Source organism: Amblyomma americanum, chromosome 3 (genome assembly GCF_052857255.1).
Source record: "Amblyomma americanum isolate KBUSLIRL-KWMA chromosome 3, ASM5285725v1, whole genome shotgun sequence".
NCBI classification, from domain to species: Eukaryota; Metazoa; Arthropoda; class Arachnida; order Ixodida; family Ixodidae; genus Amblyomma; species Amblyomma americanum.
Window position 1 is genome coordinate 102,342,354 of NC_135499.1, and position 27,953 is coordinate 102,370,306.

At 45.4% G+C, this 27,953-nt stretch overlaps 1 long non-coding RNA gene across 1 annotated transcript; it reads left to right on the top strand.

Annotated features, from left to right (window-relative positions):
- The first annotated feature begins 1,785 nt into the window (after positions 1–1,785).
- LOC144123185 (uncharacterized) lies at positions 1,786–26,323 on the top strand. The gene is made up of 3 exons (XR_013313032.1): positions 1,786–1,936; positions 7,375–7,466; positions 26,223–26,323. It is a non-coding gene; the product is annotated as an uncharacterized LOC144123185 (long non-coding RNA).
- Positions 26,324–27,953: the final 1,630 nt, after the last annotated feature.

The window sequence follows — 27,953 nt, forward strand, 5'->3', positions numbered from 1 at the left end:
ACTGAGTCCCATGTCGGCTTTATCGTTTTTCTGCAGGTTTTCGTCGACTTCGTGCTGCACGTTTGTTTACGTGATGCCACGACACCCTTGGCGACGCCATTCAGAAGGGAGCAGCTCATTCATAGAGCCACCCATGTAAAAAGAGGCTGCATTGTGCTGAATATGGCGAGAAGATTCCTCCGTGTGGCACTCACTCAGAGAAGAAAGGGGTTTTGTTAAACTACCTCAAACTTTTCCTCGGTAATTTTGAGAAGCAGCTTAATGCAAGTGTATCGACCGCGTGCATGAAGTTATGTGGACCACCGTGAAACCAAATTCGGTGGTAGGGGACTTCTTTTTCCGAATTTAGAGGACTTTTGTGTGCCGAGAGGAGCGTCCACCGCTTGGCCTAACGTCGAGCTCCGCTATGGCCGGGGGAGCGGTAGGCCTAGCCTGAGCCTTGGTGAAGCCACCAGCGGAACATTGAACCATCGGTTATTACGCAAGTGAGCATTGACCTAAGATGACTACTGCTATGCGTGTAAAAGTGGACGGCATCGAAATTTCTCCGGACCAGTGCACAAGATCGCAAGGCTAGAAAACTGCTGGAGAAGCGAGAGTCAGGCACAATGGCATGGGCAAGCTAAGCCTAAATCCCATACTTCAAACGAGCCAAGATAGCGCCTAGGCCACGGCGCGGTTCAGGTGTCCAACGTTATATGAGACATATACTGCGCCATTTCCTTTTCCCAAAAACCAATTATATTATTATTAAGATGCCCCCAAAACCCCTATCAAAGCCGGCGCAAGGCAAGGGGGAATTTTTCTGCGGAACTCGCTAGTAATACCACCTAAGCCAGAAGATTTCACACTCCGCTGGTCAGAAATGGCAGATGTAATTTCGTTCAAAGTGATTGGTCCCTAGACCACAACAGGCTGCTGATTGTGGAGTCAATGAAAGCCTTCGAGTAAGCAACTGTAATCTAATGTCCCACTTTTACCCCCCCCCCCAGCCTATAATGAACTTAAGATAGTAATTACATTTAATATTGATTTATTTTTATGTTAAGTGTATAATTGCAGCAAGATCAATACAGCTGCTTTGCAGAACTATGGCCGTTCACGAGAAAGCCATTGATATTTTATTTTCTTCTCGGTATAGTCACTAGTTCGCCACCTGGGAAGCACTGGTTAGAAAGAAAAATTCCATGACACAATCGGTGTCATTAACGGACTCCAAGAAAAACCGAAAAGAGCAGTGACCTAACACACTTTGTGGTATGAAAAGACTAAGGAACAAGAGTTTAATACCGAGCCTTGTTACAAGCACCAAGCTTAAGAGCTTTACTGATGGGAAAGATACTCCAGAAAAAAATGAGTGAACTTAATATCTTTCATAACTTACGTAGAATGATTCCTCAAGAAAATAGGAAGCTGCAAGCACGTGCAGAATCGTTTGCATTGTTCTGAACCACTCCTATTATAATGTTCGTTTTAAATTAGCATCCTTAACAGAAGAACCGAGAGTCATAGCAACATAGAGCTGTACACACGCAAATCGCGGTGAAAATTGCTTTATAACGCTTGTTCTTCTCGCCATTTATTTTCGTTTCGTAAAATTGAACAATGTGGCACCATCGGACAGCACACTCGGGCTGATACTTATCCGCTGTTATCAGCGGCTTCTGTAAGCTACAACACTGCTGACGCTGAAGTGGCATGAAAAGCTGATACGAAAGTCACGCGATTGCAAAGGCATTGTTCGCCACATAGAATATTGTCGCTATATGCTTGTAAATGAAGGAGTTATGTTTTTTTTTCTGGAAGATTTCTCAAAGTCCATGAGTGAGGTTAAAGTAAGGGGGGTAAGAAACTCATATGAACTGCTTGGACGGTGGACAGACTGTGACCGCCTGGGTGTGGCCTTTTAATCGGTGCTGAAAAAAGGTGCTCACAGGTTGGTGCTCTCTGTTTTAAGATATGAATACTGTCTAATCGAGTTAGTAGTTGTTAAAGTTGGCCTTCTAGTGCCGCTGCTACTGCTTTGTTTTCATACACGCCATGCCATGTGAAATGTTCCTGGCTTGCTAGCAGTCTACTTCGATGAACTCTGTCATTATAGAATGCTCCGAGTCTACGTTTTCTTATCATCATGGCAACTACTCGAGAGTGAGAAAAGCAGTGATGAAATCCAAACCTGATATAAGAAAGTCTTGGCTCCGTACGACATGTAAAGCTTCTAAACTATTGGGAGCCGAAGCTCTGAAAGGGGAAAAACTCAGCAAGATGATGTCATTGCAGCTAGGCTAATCGTGATGAAGGAGAGCACCACCGCCCTTCACTCACTGCTTGAACAGACTGAGAACCTGATGTTAGTCAGAGAACCTGTTTATAGCTCTGAGACAAGCATCAACTTTCTGTCTGATGTGCACGATAAGGTTATAGAAATGGCTGACTGACACAAAGACAAAACTTATGACTTCAAAGGAAGAGTGTAAAAAAATCGAAACACAAACAGTGAATGAAGGAATTAGAGGACTAAAAAAGATATGTAACTACCTGGACCAATGTATCCGCTGACAGAACTTTGAAATTCATGGCCTCACACAAACTGAGGAGGAGAATTTCTTAAGCAAGCTAAACGACATTGCACGAAAACTGAACACTGAAGAAGTCAAACCGAGGGAAATAGCAGCCATACACACGTTGCCATCCAGACCTTTGAAGACGTCAGTTGTCCTTGTGCGGTTTGCTTCGATGGGAATAAGAGTGGTCAGACCAAAAAGTGCATGTTCAAACAAAACTTCCCGACCTCCGTATATTTGGCACAACCCCACAAATTCTCCCGGGGAACTGCTGTGTCTTGCTAAGTCGAGGGCAAAGAAACAATTGCACCAGTTTCTATTGCAAAAAAGCAGTAGGATATCTCTATCAGAGAAAAGCAGGGTGAGGTGGCCATCCGTGTAAAGTCTGTAGATTGAATCAGACAAATCGATTGATTAAGTAGAGCACTAGAGAAGCGCCCATCACCATGGCCGCTCAATCCTTTCACTGCTGTTATCATGACAAAAACTATTTCAGCAAATATTGCAAAAAGCAACAACCAAGAAAATCAATATGGCTATTGCATCCAAAGTTTCGAATTATGCAAATTAACCATATCGATGTTGGTACAAACTTAGACTCATTGAATCATAATTTTTCGATAACAGCTTTCATGGAAACTTGGTTTTAGCGGCTCTAGTGAGGTGATGGATGCTATCCCCGGAACGGCTGTTTTGAAGGGGCGGTGTAACTCTTGCAAAAAAAGTGAAAGCCAAAAAAAATTGCCTCCAGAAAAATAAACTTCCCCCCAATCTTCTCTCAGTCTTCTTTGATTGAGATAAATGTGTTTCCGGCATTTTGTATCACATCTCTTGTTACAAAGCTTTCCCATCTTTTGAATTTTATCCTCTTGATTATCTTTTTACGAGGTTTTAAATAAAGTTTTAGTTGCGAAAAAGCGCTCGTGTCGTATCTAAGTTCTTCATTTGATTATTGTTGCTTTAGCCTTACTTTTCGCCATGAATGAAATTCAACTTTCCCAATTTTTCACTTCCCTACTCAACACACTAAAACATTTCATTTTTGGTTCAATGGAGCTCTAGAGGACTGCTGAGAAACTACACAGACATTGCAGACATACCTAAATCAATGTCGCTTATTGCTTTGTGTCTTTAGGAGACAAACCTAGGCCCAAAACACACAAATATTTAAAAAAATTCTAAATTTGACGACGAGAAAGAGAACACCTGAACAGGCTGTCAGGTGGCCCGTAGTCATAACGCAAAGCGGCCTCCCTGCGCGAAAAGTATGACTGGAAACAAACTGCGAGGCTGTAGCAGTCAGTGTAGCTACGCAGGAAATAACAATACGCTCTCTATATACACCACCGCACCCGCACCTGACAGTTACAATCCACAATCTGGAAAGTTTTTACAACAATTGCATGAACCATATGTGGTAGTTGGTGATTTTATTGCGCGCTCCCTTTTTTTTGGGCAGTGAGCGGACAGACACCAGAGGCAAAATAATTGAAGAGCTTATACTTACAAAGAAAATATCCGTAATTAAAACCGGAAAAAAAAGATATTGCTCTCCCATATCCCAGGAAAAATGTGCTGCCTCAATTCATCCTTCGTATAAACCATGGTTTTAATGATGTTAATTCGGATGTTTTCAACAATCCCTGAGAAAGTGGCCCCTTACCGCAATTTTAAAGTTATTGCCCTGATTTCAAATCATGCAAACACAGCCTCAGCGCTGCAAAACCCAACCACCTGATTTGCCTCTGTTTGCCTCAAACGCCGCAATTCATGACGAATTCGATGATACAAAGGGTAGTTTAAATAAATGAAAGATTTACCACCTGCATAATTTCTCCACAAAAGATAGAAATTAAACATAATTAGGACAAGTCAGGAAAAAGAGGAGTTGTTGGAGAAAGGAGAGGAGATTATAAAGAAAGGAACAAAATGAAAGCATGGAGTATATTTAGTAGTGACCCCAGCGCTTAGAACTTATTATTTAAAAGGGCAAAAGCCAAGGCACGTTAAATACGCGGAATTTCAGAAAAAGAAGGCCTGGATGAAATACGCATCAAATATTATGCAGTTAATTAATGTAAACAATATTGTGGGATAGTCTTGAAATGCAACGGCGACTATTCTAACCACACTTTTGTACTTCTGTCCGCTCCTGGTACACAGACAACAGTTGAAAATGAGGCAAACATATTAGTAGATCATTTTGCTGCTGTCTCTAGTTCTTCCATCTTCACAGACACATTCCAATAATATACAATCATTTCACAAAAAGCCTCCCGCCCACAGGAGCAGGCATGAATGCAGATTATAACCGGGAAATTACAACACCACAACTAAATAGAGTACTATCTGCAGGTAAGAACACAGCAGCATGTCCAGATAATATACGCTCCACCATGCTTGCATATCCCTCTGAGACCACCGCTGAACAACTCCAAAAATTCAACAAAATCTGGCTTTCAAGGCAAATACCTGATCCATCGAAGAAAGCCGTCGTACTACCTTCCATGTAACCTGGAAAACCATCAAGTCCAGGTAGTTATAGAATGATTACGCTTAGAGTTGTCAAGCAAAATAATTTAAAAGTGTGTCGAAGAAAAATACCTATATTCGTGTCAAATATGGTGCCTCACACTAGAGGCCGGCAGTAAAAGTTGTCATAAATAAAAGCTTAGCAGAGCATAAAGACTCCGATGACTAGGATCTCGTGTTTAATCTCGTTAGCTTCTCGATATACATCAGTGGCTTTGTATCATTTGTATCATCAGTGGCTATGTATCATCTAGTTCATCTGGGAAACACAGTTAGAGAGGCGTTCATAGATAAAAAATATTATCTAGCGGCCTGCTTTGATATAGAGAAAGCCTATGACACCATTAGGAGGTTAGGTATTCTCCGCAACCTAGCTAGGCACCCGGGGCATGATGCTGAACTGTTCGAGTGCCTTTCTAGCAAACCGTTCTTTCCAAGTATGTCTACGTACTACCCTATCAGTGAATTCCATCCATGAGAATGGTTACTTCAGTAGTGAACTGTAAGTACTACACTTTCAGTAGCAAAAGTAATCCCCAAGACGATCATGTATTCAGTGTATGTAGATGAGTGTATCAACGTATGTGAGACGGAAAGAGATGACTAAATATATTGGCTAATTGGGCAGATAGAAATGAATTCAAGCTTTCTCTATTAAAATCAGAGACTGTGCTGCTTTCGCTAAAGCAAAATTTAGAGACTGAGCCCACCCTATACCTGAATAATGTTCTGTTACCAGTAAGATAGGGAAATATACTCTTCTGCACAACATTTGACAAAAGCTCACATTCATACCTCACATAAACAACCTAAAGAAGAAAGCCCCTTGAGCCCTCAACGTACTCACCGTACTTTCAGGAAAACGCTGGGGTGCCGATAGAACTTGCCTTTTGCAGATTTATTGTTATCTGCTGCGCTCCTGTTTACATTATGAATCCGTGGCTTTCGGTTGAGCCAGGCAGTCGTATTTGAAATGACTGGCCCCAGTTTATAACTTTGACCTTTGTCGTGCAACCGGAGCGTGCAGAACATCTACCATAAATATCCTTTATGTAGAAACAAATGAACCACCCCTACCAGAGAGAAAAACAATGCTCACAAACGCATACTTACCGAAAGTTAGATCTGTGCCCAAAACATATTTGTTATCCGATTGTTATCAAGTGCACTTCCAGAACACTGCTGAAGAATAAATTGCAATCATTAGACCTCTGCTTCTCCACTTTGAAGATAGTTGTCAAAACTTGGAAATACTGGAGAGCCTTCCTTATTTCTCCCCAAGGTACGACCCGCTGCCTCCGTGGCACAGCTTTCCCACTGCCTGTGACTTTACGTTAACAAACACCACACAAACAAATATAACAGGAATACCAAGCACTGCAATGAAAATACGTGAACCACATGGAATTTTACACTGACGCCTCATAAACAGCAAAATATCTCGGAAGGGCGGTTGTACAAGGAAACAGGCAAAGAAAAGTAAGGCTGCTTAACTGTGCACCCATTTTTAATGCCGAATGTCATGAAATCATATCAGCTGTAGGAGAATAATAAATAACAGTATTCCAAACAGCATAATCTGCAGGAATTCACCTAGCATGCTTATGGCACTACATTCCAGAAATGCAGTCGAACCTTTAATAGGAAGCCTAATACACAACGTAGAAAAATTGAAAGCACAGGGCCATATAATAAATTTCTGGTGGGCGCCGAGCCATGTTCAAATAGATAGCAATGAGAGAGCCGACTTATGTACTGCACAAGCAGGCAATCATGAAATCAAGAGTGTCAGCATACCCCATACATACTGGATGAATTTAATACACAGCGATTTGAAGGCTAAATGCAAGGAAATCATGAGAGTGATGTAACAAAGTGAATTTGGTAAAGCATGTACTGGGCGAATAGAAACCCTGTAGAAACCAGGAGCCTTTTATGCAGGTAATTTTATGTCGTCTCCTCATTAGACACACACACACCTTACACACAAGTTCCTACTAAGAAAAAGAAAAACATGTTTGCGAAAAATGTGAGGTGAATTAACAACAAATAAGATTTTATTGTTATGCATGAAACTCGAAAAACGAAGAAAAATGTATTTTACGCAGTGTTATTTGCTGAGTATTTTACTGAGTGTTATTTACACACACTGTTTCTCTTGTCTGAAGATGCAATTTTGGACATCTCTTGTTTGTTAAGCTTTTTAAGAGAAGCGAGTTTCCTCGACAAACTCTAAATTTTTACCCACTGCTTCGCTTCCTTTTTTTATTCACTTCAGCCACCTTGTCATTCCTGAGGAGAATGCTATAGGCTTGTATTTTATTGGATGGGAGGCTCAACATCTTCGCCCAGCCAAGTATGGCTGCTGAGGTTAGCAGACCTTCTTTAAAGCTCTTACTCTTAACCATTTAGAAAATTTCTTTCCTCTAGGTAATGCGAACCAATATTTTAGGCCATCCACACCACCAATCACTTCATTAGACACTCTCTGCATCTTGAGCTTGGCACATGATAGCCTTAGTTGCCTATGCTTCATAAAACACAACACATCTCATGCCGGTCAGTGGTGCACCGCGACTGCCGTCGGCGAACTCATCTTTTATGCGTATATTTGCAATTTGGCGATCAGAGCTCAGTAAAAGAAGAGCGCTTCAATCGCAAGCAAGTAAGATGTGTATCAAAAAAGATGTAGGAGCGATCTTCTTGCGCATAATTTGTATTAAAACGCGGCGCTTAGAAGGCACCCGCGGGTGAATGCGAGAGCAACTTTGATGACTGCGTTATACCGCTTTCTGGAAACAGGATTTTAACAGTGGCGTCTATTCCCAAAAGTCGAAGGGGTGCTTATTTAAGCAAAGAGTTTTTATGACGTGCTTGCAGTGTATATCTCAATCACAGTGGCAACGTGAGAAATACAAGGCGCAAAATATGCCATGTTGAGGAATAGAAAAAAGCGAAGAAACTTTTTACACAACATTTTTAATTATCTGCTTACTGCTCTAGTAACTTTTAGACGAAAATGTTTACGGTATATGGTAAGAAAAAAGCAGTTAAAAAACACAAACAAATGCCTCATCTCACGGATAATTGTAAAGTAACAAGTAAATAAATGCTCAAACTTTGTTGACACTCATATTATCATATAATCAGTTGCCATAATTACTTTTTTTTCTGGATGTCGATGCAGGAAAGAGGCCAACAAGGTCCATGCCGATTTGATAAAATGGCTTTTGGTGGTGGCATAAAGTGCAGAGGTTGTGCTCGATTGCTTGGTGGTGTCCCGAATCGATGAAAACCCTGACCGGTGGTTACGTACCATGCGATGTCTGCGTGCAGTCGTGCCTTGTAGTAATTGCCTTGAATGCCATCAAGAGGGCGGCCAAATCTGTTGCGCCCGGATGTCAATTCATCCTGGAAAGCCTGCAAAATTTTTTCTCGAAGGCTGCTGGGAATAACTAGAAGGTACGCTGTCACTTCGATGGCGAGATACTTCTTCGCGGGAACGCCGCTTCGTCAAAGAAAGGACGACAGTCGGCACTCGAATGCTATGGGCGAATATGTGGTTTCGGCTTCCACGTAATAGAAAATGTGTATTTGCTTAGGGTGCAGGCGCCCCTGTCGGGTGAGATCGCTAGCGCTTAACGGTCCTAGAAAGGCGTCGTCATCGTAGGCTTTTGACGGCGCATGGACGGCGGCTCGTGACAGGCAGTCTGCTTCAGAGTTCTTTTGCCTTGACTTATGGACTACAGTGACATCGAACTCTTCGAGGCGCAAGCCTGCGAGCCGTGATCGAGAAATAGAGCCTGAAGAGTCCTTCAATTTCTGCAGGCACCACATACATGGTGATCGCCAATAAATTTTAATGCTCGACCATACAGCCACAAACAGAATTTCAAAGTCGCCCAGATGATGGCGATAAACTCCTCGGTCATGGAATAGTAAGCATCAACCTTTCACAGCTAACGGCCAGCATACAAGATTATTTTTTAAAGACTTGCTTTTTTAAACGAGGACGGCACCTAGGCACACAGTCCTTGTGATGGTATGAATTTCCACCTCGGAGTCTTCGTCACGGTCCTAGGGCCGTATAGGATTGTAAACAACGCTAAAGTTCCTTGAAGGTTTCCACATGTGGTGCTTTCCATTTGAAAGGGGCGGGCCTCTCATAGGTTGTTCAGCTATTCGGCGATAGATGCAAAGTTTTTTTTTACAAACCGTCTGCAGCGTCACTAAAGCTGCTAATATAGGCCTAGCTAGGATTTATACATGACTTCGTTGTTGCGCTGTTCTAAAATTATAATATTATTTTATTATTATTATTATTATTATTATTATTATTATTACTACTACTATTATTATTATTATTATTATTATTAATATTATTATTATTATTATTATTATTATTATTATTATTATTATTATTATTATTATTATTATTATTATTATTATTATTATCGTGCTGAGTAGCGAAATAGCAAATTCAATTGTCTGTGATACGCACATAGTCCCACAAATGTGCGGAAAAGTTTCTTGTCGTGAGGCTCAAGAAACAGGGCATAGGGACTGTCCTCTGTGGGTCGGGGTGTACGCCGTTCTTGTTTTGATGATGTGGTCGAGAAACAGTAGCTCCTGGTAGGTGAGGCAGCAGTTTTCCTGCTTCAGGGTAAGTCTGGTATCCTTCTTTTCGTCCAGTAATGCCTATGAAGGTGTTCGCCGAAGCTCGTCGCTAACTCGCCAACTCTGTCCAGACGCACGCGAGAGATTTGGCACTTGAAGCCTGCAAACATCACGCCCATCACTCGTTCAAACGTTGCAGGTACGGAAGAAAGCCCGAATGACATGACCTTGAACTTGGATAGACCGTCCGGCGTGAAAAAAGCTCTCTTCTCAATTTTTTGGCCAATTTCATTGTCCCGCTCATAAGATCCATCCACTAGAAGTACTCGGGTGGGACAGTCAGTCTTGGGTTTTATTGATTTGGAGTAAGAGGCGGATGTGTTTGGTTATGTTGTTCAGTTACCGGAAATGAACAGAGAATCGAACAGTGCCGTCTTTCTTTTCTTTCTTTCCCACCAGAAAAACAGCTGCCACTTACCGGGCTCTGGACAGCACAACGATGTCATCGCGCAGAATTTCTTCTACATGCGCCCGAATGGCTTGGCGCTGTAGTGGTTACACACCATAGGAACTTTGGCAAAGACGTCGAGCATGTTCGTTGGTTACAATGCGAGCTTTCGAAATTGCGATTTGTTGAACCGTTTTGAACGACCAGAAGTACCAGCTGTAACTTCGAAGAAGACTGCCGGCCTGTTCTTGTTTGCTCCGGACAGGGCTCGATTAGTCGTGGTTATGCAATCTTCGCATCGATAGTAGAAGGCGAAGCCATGCCGAACATGCACTAGTTCGTCTAAGAAAGCAATCGTCGTGACTCTGTTAATTACGGAAGTCTATGAACCAGTCGATTACAGACAGAAGCGTTGGCTCTTCATAGGCTGAACCTTAGGTCTGAGAGCAACTGCGTGTTTAATTCGGCAGTGCCTTCAAAGTTCTTGATTATTGCGGCGGCCACACAGACGACGATGCTTGTCCAAGCGAGGTGGGACGCTCACTTCGTCTAGACACTGCTTATCTTGCACACTGAGGACGCTCACCGAGCCCAAGCTTGCTGTTGTCACAGATTCCAAATCACTTATTTCTTTGTGGTTGTCGGTCAGCCTTATATACGGTTTCTTTTCAAAGCAATTTTCGCATTCTTCCTAACTGCCAGACTGACATCATCACTACTTGACATTTAGTGCAGGTGCTGGGTTAAAATGCAATGCACAGGACACTCCTGAAAAGCGTGATTCTTTACTTCGGTTCTCACCCGAGGAACTCTTACCAGTCTGTCCAGCCAGCCGACTTCTTCAAGGGCGCTAACTTCAGCGCCCTACATGAGCTCGCCAGAGCCGTCGACCCCCGATCTTTCTACAGCATGTTACGAACGCCGACAGCCAGTGTGATTTAGCAACGCTGACAGCAAGTCTTGCCTGTTGGTAGCCAACAGGCTCTTCTGGGTGGCTCCGAGCAATTCGATGGTGATCGTTAAAAATCAAAGATCAAAAATACACGGGCTCTAAAGAAATCCATTCATTTCCACTCTGTTCATTGTCCTGACAGCGAGATTTTGTGTTAACTATCCGTAAATACACTCAAAATGATTTATCCCCGCAGAAACTTGAAAAAATTCGAGACCTCCATATTAACGAAGTTTGTATTAAGGGCGTGCGACTATATACCTATTTAGGCAATAACATTGTACCGAAGAAGCAAATAGCTTGCTGGTCAGCAATAGTTGGTCAGCCTGCAGGGAAACTGCTTAGCGGTTTCCGAATCCTCAGGTTTCGCGGTGCGAAATCTCTCATGAAAGCCCTCTGCCGTAAGCCTGATTCTTTGGAGGAGTGCCTTTTTGACTTTCTCGTTGTCCATGGAATCAGCAGCAGGCATCCTTCCAAACACATTCAGCGCCTCCCCGAAAAAACACATGCTCAGTGGCGTGGCCTGTTCACTGCGCTTTCAGCATTGTCCCAAAGCTATCAGCTCGAATCGTTGCAGATATACGTCCAAATCACCTCTTTGGTCATCAAAAAGAGCCATCAACTTTCTTGAACTAAATCTAGCCGGTCTGGGAGATTTCGTACCCACTAAGAAACGCTCAACATTGTCCGTGTTATCCTCATATCCTTCCGCGACATGCGTGTGTTTCCACAAAATAAACTTCTTCTCCCGTTCTATCCTCTTTTTCTACTGTTCTGCCTCGCGAGCGTGTGCGCGTGCTTGCGCCCTTTCCTCTCTCTGCCTGTTTGCTTCCTCTTCATAGAAAAGCATCGTCTCTTCGTTGCTTAACCTTAGCTTGAGCGCCATTTCTAACGTTTTTGTCAAATCCAAATCTTCTGCCGTAGAGAGACAGGAAAGATCCGAAACAAAACAAAAAGAAACAAGGAAATGATTTCTGGCACAGGCTCGTCACTTAACTTTGTCACGGACCTCCCCGGAGAACACTCGTACCGAAAGAATTGACTAGGCGACATGTGTATCCACACAGACGCACATTTAATCACCCTACGTAACACAAACACTAGCACACAAAACAAAGTAACATAACTAACACAAAACACAAATACCATTAATACACACGACCCGGGAACACTGCTAGTAGCGTCTACTACTAGCGTTCTACTGTTAGCGGACGGCGTTCGTGCTCACGGTTGGTCCGGTGCGGCTGCGGCGTTACATGGGTCCAGTTGCCGGCGTCGAGGTGGCGTTCGACGTGCTCAGGCTGACGTCGCTGGTGGCGTCGTTGGCTGCGTCGTAATAGCGCGCGGTCCAAGCGCCCGTGGAGGTGTTGTTGGCGTTGGGGCACCACCCGGATGTGTGGCAAAAGCGCTGGAGACACCCCTGGCCGTAGCAGGTGTTAGCGTCCTCCGATGGCTCCCCTGAACAGGCTCAGGGACGACAGGAAGTCCATGGTGCGAAGCCGTAGAACTCGAGCCTACCGGAGCTGTAGCAGGCGTTTCTCTCTTCCAGCCGAAGCGTCTCTGACCCGCCGGAGCCTCCGCGTTTCTGTTTTCCGCCGTGACTCGCACTCCCTCGCGCTTTTATATCCTTGGCGTTGGTCCACGTCAACCTTGTCATCGTCCTCTTTTTCTCTTCTGCACCAGTCACCTCTTCCCACCTCACCGAATACTTCTTCTTCATCTTCTTTATTCTTCGGTTAACTTACGTCATCCTTATCGCCGTCCTCATCGTCTTCTTCAAACATCTTTTGTTGATACTTTTATTTCAGACTCCCTATTATAAGTGACACAATACAACTCCTATGCAGACATCTCATCAGTTCGCAGCTCTCCATTGGGATGACGACGAGTGGCCGGATCTTCCCCGAGCACATCTCGCATGAACCTTCTGCTCAACAACCTTCTAACGGTACGGTGCGCAAGGAACACCGTCTACAACCGCCAGTAAAACAGTGCAGCATGCCTGAACTACCACAAGAGGATATGGCCGCAGTCTACAAAAATATCGCGCATCTTTTAGCGGAGGTCACCAAGCTCCGGCAACACTGTGAACTGCCTGCTCGCTCGACGTCGACAGTCAGCGCAATCATCCGCCACATCTACCAATGGCGCAGCAACATGGACTTCCACACGCCCACTTGTGTCATTTCCTGCCTCTTCCTAGTTTACCGCAATGTCACTGGGCAACTCTGCATTATCTTTGCTACTGTTTATGGTCAACCAGTTGTCTAACCTGACGTCTGTGATACTACAGCGCTTGAGCAAGTAACTGGAAATGGCAAGTTCTTGGCGTTCTGGTGTGCTGCAGTATAAGACGGAAAAGTTCAAGACCCAACTACGAATTCACGAGCTTTATGTATGGGCCATGTTGCTAGACTGATAGACTGTCGTTTACACACTGCTGCTTGCCCGGGAAAGGCGGCGGTGTTTGTTTACTTACGTTTTCCCTGTGTACGCAGTGCTCCCGAAAATGGTGCACGGCATATCAACAGCTAGTTGCAGTGGCTGCTAAATTTATGAAGGGAGCCATTGTGGTCGTTTCATTTTACGTTAGACAAGCCGGTGGCACTTTCTCACGTTTTAATCTTGGCTGGATACTAAGTGTTCGACGGCAGTACCCCGGGCGTCTGATTTTAGTCAGATGCGATTTTAATGCCTCTCACTTGGATTGGGGTACCGCACTTCATGCCTTCGTGGCAAGCGTGTGCGGGACCATTTCACGGATTTGAAGTTTGTTCTGCTCAAGCGTCTTCGGAGAGCAACACAGCCAGTTCTTGTGGTCCAGACCTGATGTGGTGGTCGGATCCGGGTACTCCCTCCTGGCCCATGGAGCCACACTGTTGGGGAAGTGATCATCAAACCTATCTCCATCAGTCCCCATACCTCACATTTCCAGCCCTTATGCTACAAATGATCAACTAGGAAGGACAGTTCTCAGTCCTGTCTCGACAATCTCTGTTCAGATTCTTCACCACTTCTTGCTGAGCGCATAGAAACAGCGCTTAACGGTGCTACCACCTCAGTCTGATGCTGGTCGACCGGCACCAGATTTCGGCCTCCTTAACTTGTAGGCTGCCGCCGTCAAACCGAGCTGGCTGCTACGCGAGACTCTACTTCGTCACAGGCACGTACGCGACTGCATTATCTTGCTACTAAGGCATGCAAATATGACCACGATATCTCACGGCCGCAATGGGATGCGTGGTGTGAAGGACTTTCTGCAAAATCCTCGACTGCCTCTCTTTGGCACAGTCGCCGTTCTACTGACGTGGTAGCAACCGCATGCTTCGCAGCTAACTTGTCGCCGGATAATTTCGCCAAAGAAGCAGCACGAAAGTTGTCCTAAAATACGATGAAGTGCCTACTTTACCTGCTAGTTTTAATATGGAAGGCATCCCAGCGCATGTATATGAACTGACATATCATGTCGACGGAGATAAAATTTAGTGTCCGTTCTCTACGCCAGAGCTGCGGGTTGCACTAGATGATGCGAAAAAGAAAATAGCGCCCGGCACAGCGAATGTACAGAATGAGGATTGCAGGAACCTCAGCAGCTATGAAATCCCTTAACTACTGGACGCCATTGTCGCGAATTGGTAACGTGTCCCCGACTTTCCGAAGAACGCTATCGCGTGCAGATTCGAACAAGAGAACAAGAGAACAAAGAAATAAAACAAAACAAAACTAAGCCGAATTTATAACACAAAGGAAAAGAGCAGATACGAAACAAAAACAACAAAAACACCTGCTCAACAAGAGTACAGGATTGTAGAATAAAGAAAGAGTTCACCAGGTACTGAGCATCCCGGGTGAAGTGGGGATGCCTTGCAGACAGGACCGACGCGGGTGGATGTAGGGCGACGCGTCTCTGGCCATGCGCCGAAGGAAGTGGCGGAAGGGAGCCAGAGAACTGCAGGAAGACGCAGGTGGTCTCCCGTCAACAGCCCGAACTTAGCAGCAGCAGAAGAAGCGTAGCCAGGACCCGTCGACGGCGTCCAAAAATGCCGGAGGTTTAAAGCAGGTTATCCAAGGGTGTCTTTCGGCAGCACGGACCCTCAGTCCATCGGTTTCCACCTCTAAACTTGAAAGCGACGCAGGAGGCTTGCGTCGGGGATCCAAGGGAGGCCCATGGCAGCACGGACCTAGCGTCCAACGGCTATTGCGCGGACCGCGGGACAGACGTGGCAAGTGTGTTGTGTGGACAGCACAGCAGAGTTGCACAAAATATGAAAGCAGAAAATACAGGACTTGTGCTTGTCAAGTGCCTGTGCCTTTGCCTACAGCTAGCCTGTAATGAGGCGATTGATCTTCTACTCTCTCACACTGTCAACCTTGTACGCGAAAATTTCAATTGGTTTGCATCTTCTCCAAGAAGGCAGCAAGAGAACAGGGAAACGTACGTAACCGTCGCTTTGGGTGATATACCGAATGAGCTGGTAGGTCTGTACGACAGGATGGGTAAACATTGCGCCTTTTTTGCGATAAAGCGTGGATCACTGCGCTGCACAAGATGTAAAATTTGAAGAAGTGAAAAGTAGGGAACACTCTAACGCGGCTAGAGTAATGTACACTGAAGAGCAAGATTTATGTTAAATTTCTAAGCCACTCGTCAATGAATTCGACCGAACGAGCAGTATCTTTCAGTGGCAGGTTCTGGAGGTGGGCTACATTAGGAATTGATTTGCTTTATGAAAACGCTTATGGTAAGGTTTTTAATACCTGGTTACGCAGAGCCGCGAAAACGTGGAATGGGAACAACACATATTACATGTCAGAATATGCGGCATAGGAGATTTTTTTCTCGACTGCCTTCAAGAGTCACCTCTCAGTGACACTGTTGAAGTTTCTTTTTTTTTTGTGAGGGGAGGGAAGGTGCGACAACCACATGTTTTTTATAGCTTGCATAAAAAGGGTGCTGAAGCGGCTTCCCGCGGGTCTGAGGGCTCTGAGCGACCACAGCAGCTTCTCCAACCAAAAACCTCAGTGAAAAGCTCTTCCAAATTGTCCGTAGTTCATTTGGCGCTTTTACACCGAAGAATTCAATTTTCTCTGTAGAATCTGAGCACCCGCTGTCGCAGAGAAAAAGCGACGAACTGGCGGAGGGTACCCGTTGCATAAATGAATTCTGCGTAAGCGTGAGGGATGAAAAAAAAAAGTTGTTGGCAAGCAGACGTTCCCACTGATGGGGGGCTTATTATTTTTCATTCTTTTTTTGTTGCGCCAACCTAACAAATTATGTCTGACCTGGCGCTCTCTAAGTTCTCATGCCGCTGCGGTGGCTCAGTGAGTTATGGCGCTCGGCTGCTGACCCGAAAGATGCGGGTTCGATCCAGGCCGCGGAGGTCGAATATCGATGGAGACAAAATTCTTCAGGCGCATGTACTCTGGGATGTCAGTAAGCGTTAAAGAACCCCAGGAGGTCGAAATTTTCGGAGCCCTTCACTAGGCCGTCCCTCATAGACTGAGTCCCTTTGGGATGTTGGACCCCCTGTAAATTAAACTATCTCTTTGTTATCAATACCCGTACCAACCAACGCTGTCGAACGAGCGCAGCCAGGTCTCACTCACTAAAATCGGCTTGCGAAATAAATTGTCTAACGAGACATTGGAAGCTCACCTCCACGCCAAGCCTGGCCTGGCCAGAAACAGAGGCTGCTGTGAGGATTTTGAAACTACGCGAAGATTTTTGGTCCCGTTTCAGCTGCAACATTTTTGTGTGAGTCAAGCAGTCCCGTTTCCTAATCAACTCGTGATCTTTCTCTAGCCTACTTTCTTTTGTAACGACTTTCTTGTCAAAAGAAACGACTGAATTTTGTAACGAAGACAACATTTGCCTTTCATGACTTTGCTTGCATGCCTGCGTAGCTGCACTCCTTGAACTGGCACAGCACTAGCATTTTCCATGGAGTGTGGCAGCTGCGATGGTGCATGCGGCTCACAAAAGCACGCTCCGTGCAGCATCTCGAGAGATCTTGGCTGAAAAAAACTAATGCATGCATATCCTTGCTGAAAATTACCTCAAAATGCCAGAGGAATCTCTTCACACACAAAAAAAGCTGTTTGGCTACTTTTGGACTACTTAAATTTTTGCCCCTGGCTACATTTGGGCTAATAAGGAGGCCAATTTGGCTACCTGTGGTTGAAACGTTCTAGCATCCCTGGCCGCGTGCAGCATTCGCTTGTATATCGAAGCTTACTCTATCGCAGTTGATTTGGCTGTTAGACATACCACAGCAAAATTTCCGAAACGCAGTCAGGCCACATTTCAGTTTATTTTTTACTTTGACAGACACGCTTTTCTCTTTTGCCTCTGCAAACAATATTAAAAAGTTGCAGCATTATAGTACGCAGACATAGATAACTCGCACCACGCGAGGTTTCAGCTTTTAAAGAATTATAATCAGCGGACTATAGTCTCGAAATTACAGAACATTAATTCAGTTGCGTAGTGCTTTCACGCATAGAAAAAGAGGTCATTTCTGCTCCAATCATCATTAGGCGCGCATATTTATTAGCGTAGGTGTTAAGTGCCCATTCTCAATTTGAGCGGCGTTGACATAAGATGGTGAAGCAGTAAGATAATTATAATGATAATGATCATAGATTTTTATGGCGCAAGGGCGCCTATGGCCAAAGAGCGCCATGACACAATGTATTTTGGATTACTCAAGGCAGGGTCAAAGACCGATTTTTCAAGCATTTAACCCCTACAAGCCGAGCACCAGGCCATGGGAAAGCTTGTACCCATTGTACCACCGGTGGGCACCCGGCGGCTCTGGGGATCGAATCCCGCACCTCCCGCATGCGAGGCGGATGCTCAACCACTCGGCCACCGCTGCGGTGAAGCAGTAAGAAGGCGAAGATTAATGGAAGGAAAAGGACGAGGAAAGAACAGAGCAGCTGAGAGAGAGGGAGAGAGCCTAATGGCTGGAAGACAAGCGGCGCGAAGGGGAGTGGCTCCGATCAGACCGCAAAAGCAATTGAATAGACAGGTAGTACAAGAATAAAATGACGTTTCCGTGATAAAAGCACGTCCCTCCTGCAGAGCTCGTGGTCACGGGAGTAGACGACAGCGGGATCTGGGACAGGCTAGAAGAAGGAGGCAAAAATGCTAATATCATTTAAGCTTAGAGGGAGACCACAAGCGGACGTGGCCTTTAAGAGAGAGCACACAGCGCAACTCCAGAAAAGTTGACGTGTTGATGAATTTAGAACACAAAATACTTAGCGCAAATGGACGAGGACTTAAAAAGAACTCAAAATACACAGGGCTAACTTTAAACAACAGAGTTGATTCAAGTTAGTGCTTAGTCTCTCGGCGTTCTTTTTATGCCTTCTTCCATTCGAACTACATGCTCATTTTCTACATTGCAGCTAACTGCGATAGCGCTAATACACCTACCCTTTTAGTGTGAAAGCGCTACCTCACGAGGTTAAACCGGCTCACCAGTTTGTGTGATGCATGACCTTGTGGGAGGCCCCTCTGGCAAAGCGTAACAAAATAAAAAATAATTACTGCAGCGGCAGCGATTCGAGCCCACGGCGGCGCGAAAAGATCGGCTACGCTGGCTAGTGCACGATAAGACTAGACTATCGCCGCAACAGACCACGCCTCAATCATATGGGTCTGCAGCCACCAAGCCATGCCAGGTAACGAATCCACCAATCTGGCAGCCCACGCACTCACTTACCGGGTACCAGGCGTTCCTTGGGAGGACCTTAAACCAGATCACAGCCCTTTTCTTCATTTAAAGACATTACTGAGCACTATCGTGTCGAACACCGGCGGTACCCGGTTCCTATGAAGGGACTCAGTAATGCTGGCGAAAGAACTCTCCTTAGGTTCTTTACAAACATCCTGTTGTGCCCTGCAGTTTTCAAGCACTTTGATTCTTCTTTTGATGGCCGCTGCTCATTCTGTGAGGAGGTGGCCTACACCGTTCACATGGTTTGGGCAAGCAAACAAACTCCTTCTCTCCTCCCTATCACCCCTTACCCTACACTAGAGGACAGGGAGGCGGCTCTGCTCGGCTGCCAGGAACTATCGGCCCAACAGGCTCTGGTTTTGCTGACCTGCGCAGGGCTCAGGACCAACCGGGTCCCGGAATAAGGGACTCCGCATTATATTGTAAGGGGCGAGACCCACTAAGGGCCTCTTCCCGAGCCCCTCTCTGGTTTGGTTTATGGGGCTTAACGTCTCAAAGCGACTCATGCTATGAGGGACGCCGTTAGTGAAGGGCTCCGGAAATTTCGGCCATGTGGGGTTTTTTAACGTGCACTGAAATCGCACAGTACACGGGCCTCTAGAATTTCGCCTCCATGGAAATTCGACCTCCGCATCCGGTATCGAATCTGCGTCATTCAGATCAGCAGCCGAGCGCTAAAACCACTGACCCACCGAGGCGGCTCCGAGCACTTCTCTGTAAATATAGCTAAATAAATGCTATTCACCCCCACCACCACCACCATCATGCCTGGTTTTAACCTTCAATGCAGTCTCGGGCGGAGGATTGGACATCTTCCGGCAGCAAAATGAGACTAATTTTCTCGCTTTGAGCTCTGTGGCTGTAGTGACCGACAGATGCGCAATCCATGCGTTGGCATGGACCGTTGGCATGGACAACGTGGTGCTGAAAACATTGCTGCAGAAATCTCATCCGGCCATCTAAATTCTTAATCTCATCCGCCCATCTTACCTTCGGCCACCAGCGGCTACGCTTGCCTTCTCTTGGAATCCATTCATTACCCTTAAATACCAGCCGTTATCTTGGCTTTGCATCACATGCCCTGCCTAAACCCATTTCTTCCCCTTGATTTTGACTACGATGTCATTAATCTGCGTTTGTTCCCTCAGCCGCTCTGGCCGCTTCCGGACTCTTAATGTTACAGCTATCATTTTTCTTTAAATAGTTCTCTGCGTTGTCCTTAACTTAAGTTGAACCCTTTTCGTTAGCCTCCACGTTTCTGCCCCGTAGGTGAGTGCCGGTAAGATACAGCTGTTTTACACTTTGATCTTGAGGGATATTGGCAAACTGCTATTCATGATCTGAGAGAACCTGCCATATGCGCTCGACCACATCCTTATCCTTCTAGTCATCTCCCTCTCTTGATCCGGACCAGCTGTCACTACCTGCCCTAAGTAGACATATTTCGTTACCACTTCCAGTACCTCGCTGCCAATGGTGAACTTCTGCTCCCTTGCTAGACTGCTGAACATTACTTTGGTTTTCTGCATGTTAGTTTTAAGACCCATCGAACTGCTCTGTATAACTCATTGATCATGATTTGTAGTTCATCTCCTGAGTGACTCAGCAAGGCAATGTCATTAGCGAGTCTCAGATTACTTAGGTATTCTCCATTAACTCCTATCTCGGATTGTTTACAATTCAGGCCTTGTAATCTCTCCTGCACACATGCGGTGAATAGCATTGTTGAGATCTCCCTGCCTGACATCCTTCCTTGTTAAAATTTTTTTGCTGATTTTATGGAGGACTACAGTAACCGTGCAGTTGCTATATATATATATATATATATATATATATATATATATATATATATATATATATATATCGCCTAGTATTTTGACATAAGGCTCTTCTATACCCTGATTCCGCAATGCCTGTATGACTGCTGAGGTTTCCACTGCGTCAAATGCTTTCACGAAATAAATCAACGCTCTAAACAGGGGTTGGTTATATTCGGCGCATTTCTCTATAACATGATTGACTGAGTGATTGCGGTATATTGTTGAGTATCATTTGCGAAAGCTTGCCTGGTTATTTGTTTGATTGAAATTTAAGGTGGTCCTGATTCTGTTTACGATTACCTTAGTAAATTCCTTGTAAGCAGCGGAGAGTTAGCTAATTGGTCTGTACTTTTCAACTTCTTGATGTCTGCTTTCTTATGAATTAAGGTAATGTTAGCGTTTTTACAAGCTTCTTATAAGGTCTAGGTGATAAAGCATTGCGTATGCAGGATAGCTAGTTTTTCTAGCACTATTGCTCTCCATCCTCAAGAAGTCTGCTGTTACCTGATCCTCACCAGCTGCTTTCCCCCTTTGCGTTGCTCCCCAAGGCTCTCTTTACTTCCTGTTTCGCTACTGGCAGGACGTTCCACAACTGTTTGTTACTGTCGTTGTTATTAACCTTCTGATTACATTGGCTACTGTATTGATTATTGTAAAATTCTTCGGCTATTTTTACTGTCATATCCGTAGTACTAATGACATTGCTCTCTTGTCTCTTTGCGCATACATCTTGTTTTTATGAATGCCTAGTTTCCACTTCATTCCTTTAGGTTACATCCGTTCTTTAGAACACGCTATAGTTTCTCTAAATGAAACTTCCTTATGCCGGCTACCCCCCCCCCCCCCCCCGCCCTTGCGCTTATTTTGTTAACTTCGATAGCTCTGCCAGTTCTAATATGTCATATTCTGTCCTGAGATAGCTTTGCGATATCCCGTCGAACAATCCTACCACCTACTACTGCGCACTTCGTAATGATAGCGGTGAGATTATCGTTTTTAAATTGAATATTAAGATCGTCTTCCTCAGTTAGAGCCGAATATCTGTTCTGCAGGAATATCCTGAATTCTTTTACTTCGCTTCTTACGGCTAACTCGTTATTGGGTTTCCGCCTCACTAATATCTTCCCTTCCCTCTTCTGGTATAAGCTAATTCCAGACCTTACCTTTACTGTGGTCGCTACAACGCACCTTTCTGAGAACTCCCACATCCTTCACTATACCAGAGTGAGCGCATAGTATGGTCTGTGTCATTTTTAGTCTCCCCTTTGGCGATCTTCCATGTGCATATCCTGTTATTTTGTTTCTGGAAGAAGGTATTCATGATCCGTAAATTATTTTTATCTGTGAACTCCTTTATTAACTCTACCATGCTATTCCTAGAGCCTATCCTATAGTCGCCTACCGTCTTGTCGCCAGCCTGTTTCTTGCCCACCTTCGCGTTGAATTCACCCATCAGTACAGTGTTCTGTGATTTTAGTTTTTTTCATTGCCGACTCCACGTCTTCATAGAGGCTTTCAACGATCTGGTCATCACGGCTGGATGTAGGGGCATAGGCCTGCACCACCTTCAGCTTCTACCTCCTATTGAGCTTAATTACGATAGCTCCCACCCTCTCGTTAATGCTATAGAGCTCCTCTACGCTGCCATCTATAACCTGGTTAATGAGGAATCCCAATCATTGCTCTCTTCAGCCCGCTAATCCACTATAGCGCAATACGTGCCCGTCTCTTAGCATTGTATACGCCTCATCTGTTCTCCTAACCTTACTAAGCCCTATGGCATCCCATTAATACCCTGTAGTTCCTCCAACACCACCGCTAGACTAGCCTTACCGGGTAAGGTTGTAGCGTTAAATGTACCCAGGTTCAGATTCCAAGGGCGGCCTGTCCGGAGCCAGAGATCCCTAGCACCCTCCGCTGCGCCACAGATCTGACCGCGGCCTTGGTCACTTGCTCCGCAGCCTCTGAGGACTGGGGGCAGAGGGATAATGTTTTGTTCAAAAAATGTTGTGGCGGTGCAGTACACCGGGGTGGCCATATCCTGCTGTGTGGCTACAGTAGGTTCCACTCATGGTTTGTTTCTTTTTCCCCACCTACGGGTCGTAAAATTATCATTGCCTTTGGGCTTCTTCTTTTATCTTCAAATTAGATTAAGCCGGTTGTAAATCACGCTGTGCAGGCATGGGCTGATTATGTTACAATTTTTTAGCTTCCCTAGCCTATTATATGGAGTGAGGAAGTACGTCGTTGGTTCTTGTCGCCAAGATGAGGCCTCGCCTCAGGCCTAGTTGTGCAATTCTATCGACACGCAGAGTTCTTTTACTTTGAACTTGGTGGAGAATCGCGGGGCACCGGGAGTCGAAACCCGGTCCCCTTGCATGCGAGGCAGATAGCCTACCTCTACGCCATCGCTGCCATGGCATTTCGCCTTCATGGAAATAGGACCGCCGCTGCCAGGATTGAACCCGCGTCTTTCGGGTCAGCAGCCAAGCACCACAGCCCCTGAGCCACCGCAGCGGCTATATGCGGAGAAAATTAATGAGAATCGAAGGCGAGAAAACGACCTTTCCATAATGACGCTTTCGCGCGAACCGTGGCACCGAGTGACGGGCTGTCAAAACAGCGGAAGTAGCCCCGTGCAGGCGCTCGTACTGAGAGCTCAGCATGTAAAACAGTGTCCGACACGGGTGTATTCATCTGCGAGTAAGAGTAACGACACACCCTTAAGATTGGCCGGTGGCTCTTTGTGACACGACTACACTTGACGGATCTTATCGCTCAATGGACGGACGCCGTCAGGGTTCATAACAGCTACTTGGTTATCTGCATATGCGCGCAACATAGACGGTAACACATGTGTTTATCGGGAGACGATGAATCAATTGACGTAGTGCAAGCAGTGGCATATTATTTTATAGCGCAAGGTACCGACACGTTAGCGCGTGATAAATCCTGCTATGCAATTCCAGTGACGAAACACCCACCTTTGTTCACATTGTGTGTGGTCGCTTCAGGGGCGATGCACCTTTATGCATAACTGGCTGGCATTTTTTTCTCGCCGTATGCAGTTCCAAATCTCGGGCACACGAAAAGGGCGAAAATTGGGCCCAATAGGTGGTATAGTGCACTACCACCATGGTTCGTGGTGGTTTATGGAATTGTCGAACGTAGCAAGAGAAATACTTGCTGCCTCCAGCTTTATACAGTGGTCATAGTATACAGAGAGTTTTGCCTAAGGGTTTACACAATTTTAAAACACGGCTTTTTTGAGTCAGGAGGGTGCTTTCTCTGGCATAGCATTGTCGGTGGTGTAGTACATCAGAATACAGCTAAGACGTGCTAACCAGTAAGATATTTAATGCTGAATAGCATACTGAACTGCATCGCATCCTTTCCTACTTCGTCTAGACATGTGTTTGACAGAAGATTTCTCGCTCACTAGGCAGGCATTTCTAGCGTAGCGGTCACTATTTCACAATCACGTTTTGCGACTGTAGCATAGAAGTCCATAATTACATGCAATTAAGGTCATTGATGCAACAGAGTATGGGCTACCATTAGTTCTCCAATTTGGACTAAGCAGTCTCTGCTGCTGGCGTGTTCAGGCAGTCCGCGCGAATGGCGTGATGCAGGGCGCCAGTGACCGCGTGACGCGCTGTACCACCGCTCCTCTCCCCTGGTCGAATTGAACAATCAAGTTGTGACACGCTTTACACCCTGTTTTCTCTCTGCCACCCGCCAACCGCCGCCTCTCGCCTTGTCATTGTCGATGCATACTCTGTCATATCTATAGCATTGATGGTTTAAAAATTTTCAGCACGCTAGCACTAAAAACTCAATATCAGCTTTCGCCGATGTTCGTCTCTATAAGGTAGGGTGGCCGCCGCTGGCAAAGGACAGTCTTAATTCGAGAGATATTAGAGAGGCCTTTGTCCTACAGTGGGTGAAGTCAGGTTGATGACGATAATAATGACGCTATCTGTCCGAAGCTCCAAACAGGTTCGAAGGCTCTGGCAATCCAGCTTTATGGCCAACTATGCTAAACGTTTTATGGCAAAACACTATGGCCCCTATTTAGTTTAGAAACAGGGGCAGCGTGAACAGATCAGCTTCGTTCATCACAGCATTAGACGACTATGTGTTTACCTGCCAATTTCACGCACTCAGCTTTGTTTGCAGTCGTTTTCACCAACCTCCAACCGTGCGCAATGAATTGCAAACTCACATCTATCGGAATGCGCTGTTAAACCGAGCGTCGTATCGAACCCGGAAATGAATTTAAATCTTCAGTCATTTTTTTCCTTGTCGCCTTGATGCAGCCGCCGAACACCACTATTCAAGGATCTTTCGGTAAACATAAATTTCGGCGGGAAAAAAGCGCTCATGATACACAACACACCTTGTTCAGCGGCATATATTGCCAGAACGGGGGGATCGATGCCTTGTGCGGGAGAGAACCAAATGAGTCTCATTGTTTTGCGGAATGTTTTGGTGCAGTTAGCGGTGAAAGTTTTGATTGCGTGATTCAGTGACAACCAAGGCGACGACATTTAAAGTGAGCAAGAGAGCAACTCTTTGTGAGAGGCTTCCCTTTTCGAGGCAGGTTCAATGTATTCAATACGGCGAGAAAATTCGTGCATGCATAACCGGCGTAGAAGGAAGAAGCTAAGTAATACGAAATCAAGCTATTCGAAGTCCATCTGAGGTGGGGTACCGTCGTGATTGCTACTTGGGTGTACGCGTTACATGCCATCAAAACCTAGGGCACCTGGTTTTATATTGCATGTTGGGGTACAACTACCATTGTGATTTGGCTTTTATTATGTATCTATATGTGACACCAACGGCTCGAAAGTTTATGTGCGTATATTCGTGGGCGCGAGAGCGTTTTCACTTCAGGGGGTGAGAAAAATCACTTTTACACCTAACCTAAGCTGGCGACGGAAATTCATGCTTATCTCCAAACGTAATCTCTAAGGAAGAAATTCTTGGAAGAAAAAGACTGAAACATTAAAAGCAACAAGAACAATGCTCCAAATTTATGTAACTTACGAATATAGCGGCTCCTGCAAAACTTCACATTTTCTTTTCTTGCAACACATGATTAGCTCTCAGCCGTTGAAATAATCCTTTTTTTTTGACACAGACAATGCAGGGTTCTGTGTTGAATCAGCGGCTTGTGCTCTGTAACGGCTTCGCCAACAGAATTGTTGCCGGCATATCTTAAACATCAAAGTGTTCCGACATTCTGGTGCCAGCCTCTTTGCTGAAAGTAGTACCGTGCATGAATATTTCGACGGGTTAGATGCGCCATTGTACAAGTAGTCAAGTGAGTGGCATACCGGAAACTGTGACGTCCACGCGAAGACCGAAGAGAATTGCGCCCAACTAAGCTATATATAAAAGGCGGGGTAACAATTGGCGCTTTCTTCAATATTCCGTCTGTAGGCAAGGGGGTCAAAAATCAGTGGCCCAGGCCATTATGCTCTCGTCATAGAGATTTGGCGAGGTCCAGAATTTAAAAATAATTTCCTCTTTGTCCAGGTACACCTAATAAAAAGCGGCTTTGTTAGCATGCTAGCGGGCACTCCCTGAAATATTCCATCCGCTGTCTTCTTTTTCAACCGGGAATGGGAAACCACGCCGCATTGGTAGATAGGATACATGGCAAGGTGACGGACACTGCAGCTTTCTTCGTATCTTTAATTTTCATGACCAATAGTTAGCTAGGGCAGGGCATGTAATTCGAGGGCAAGAAAAACAACGGTTTTTAAAGGTAACGGACTCAATTCAAACAGAAGGAAAATGGAGGAGGGTGCGGCAGATTGTTGGGTCGGCGGATGAGAGTCAGATGTTTTTTGGGGTACGGTGGCCGCAGCTGGCACAGAACAGGGTTCAATGGAGAGACCTGGGAAAGTCCTTGGTCCAGCAGTGAGCGCAATTTGGCTGATGATAATGATTAGTTAAATAACTTTCATACTACCACACGTACTATTTAAAAAAATTCTTACAAGTCATGGTACCGTCATCTTAGCAACCAAAATTCATGAGCGTTTTGCTGAATGAGGGAAAATATTTATAGGATAGGATATGAATAACCTTATTAAAATGACGCCAGCGGACGGTTTAAAACGGCTACCCTATGAACACTCCCCCGCATACGTGCGAAGCGCCTGCGTTCCCAGCGCCGCGCCGCGACGGACATCGAAAAGGGGCATCCACCTCCATGCTCCTGCAGCTGACTCGTTCCCACTCTATGGTAAGAATTTGAAGGCGTGAAGAAAAAGGGCTTGGGGGCGCTGAAAGGACACCTTAAACCGTGAAGAAAAGTAATTGGGGGGGGGGGGGGGACCTGAAAGAGCTCCAAGCCATGAAAAAAAAATTCCCAGAAAGCCCCGCGGTCCTCCCATTTTTGTGAACCGGACCCCGCTTCCGACGCGCGCGCCAGCGCCCGCGCGCAGGCACGAATATCTGACATGTAGAGATATCTCCGCCCCACTCGCGGCTGATCGCGCGACGCGCCTCGCGCATGCGCACGCAGGCTCCAGCGTACGCCCGTGCGCGTAGGCGCTCCACCCGTACGCGTAGGATGTGTTCATGGAGTTGGGGCTTAACGCGTCGTGATGTTCGCCAAGCGTTGACCTGGGGTTATGCCCTGCTCTCCACTAAGCGTTACTTTGTTAAAGATATCTATTACATATCTAGTGAAGGCAGTCACAGTTCCAGGCCTCGACAATATATGAGGCCATTCAATCGCCAGTGGCGTTTATCTTTGCTAGTGTGGTGGATTTTTGCGATCAGCGTTAGACTTGAATGCCTTGCAAGATATATACCCGAAACAAGAAAAGGCACTTTGTTGTGAAATCTCTGTTGAAAGAGCAGATGTTGGTGAACGATTTCGAGGTGCTCTATAGATAGAGACACTAAAGTCTGTGATAATGGAGCTACCACGAGTAACTAATCAGCATTTATAACATACACAATAAATGGAACTAATAATTTCGTCGGCCTAGCACTACACCCTGACAGTTCAACAACCTGCTAGCTGGCCGTAGTTGGCTTGTATATTCAGCTGATAAACTTTGATTCGTTCCAACCACCTCCGCATTTTTTATCAAGAAACCGTTGAGATTCCTGACCGCTTGTGGAGCATAAAAGGCAGCACGCTGTGGTTCCTCAAGCATTACTGTTTCGTGGCAGTACCCTACCTTGACGAGTCCGCTGCAAACCACTGGTAAGTTGCTGCACCCTTCTTGTGAGAAGAATGTCTCTTGA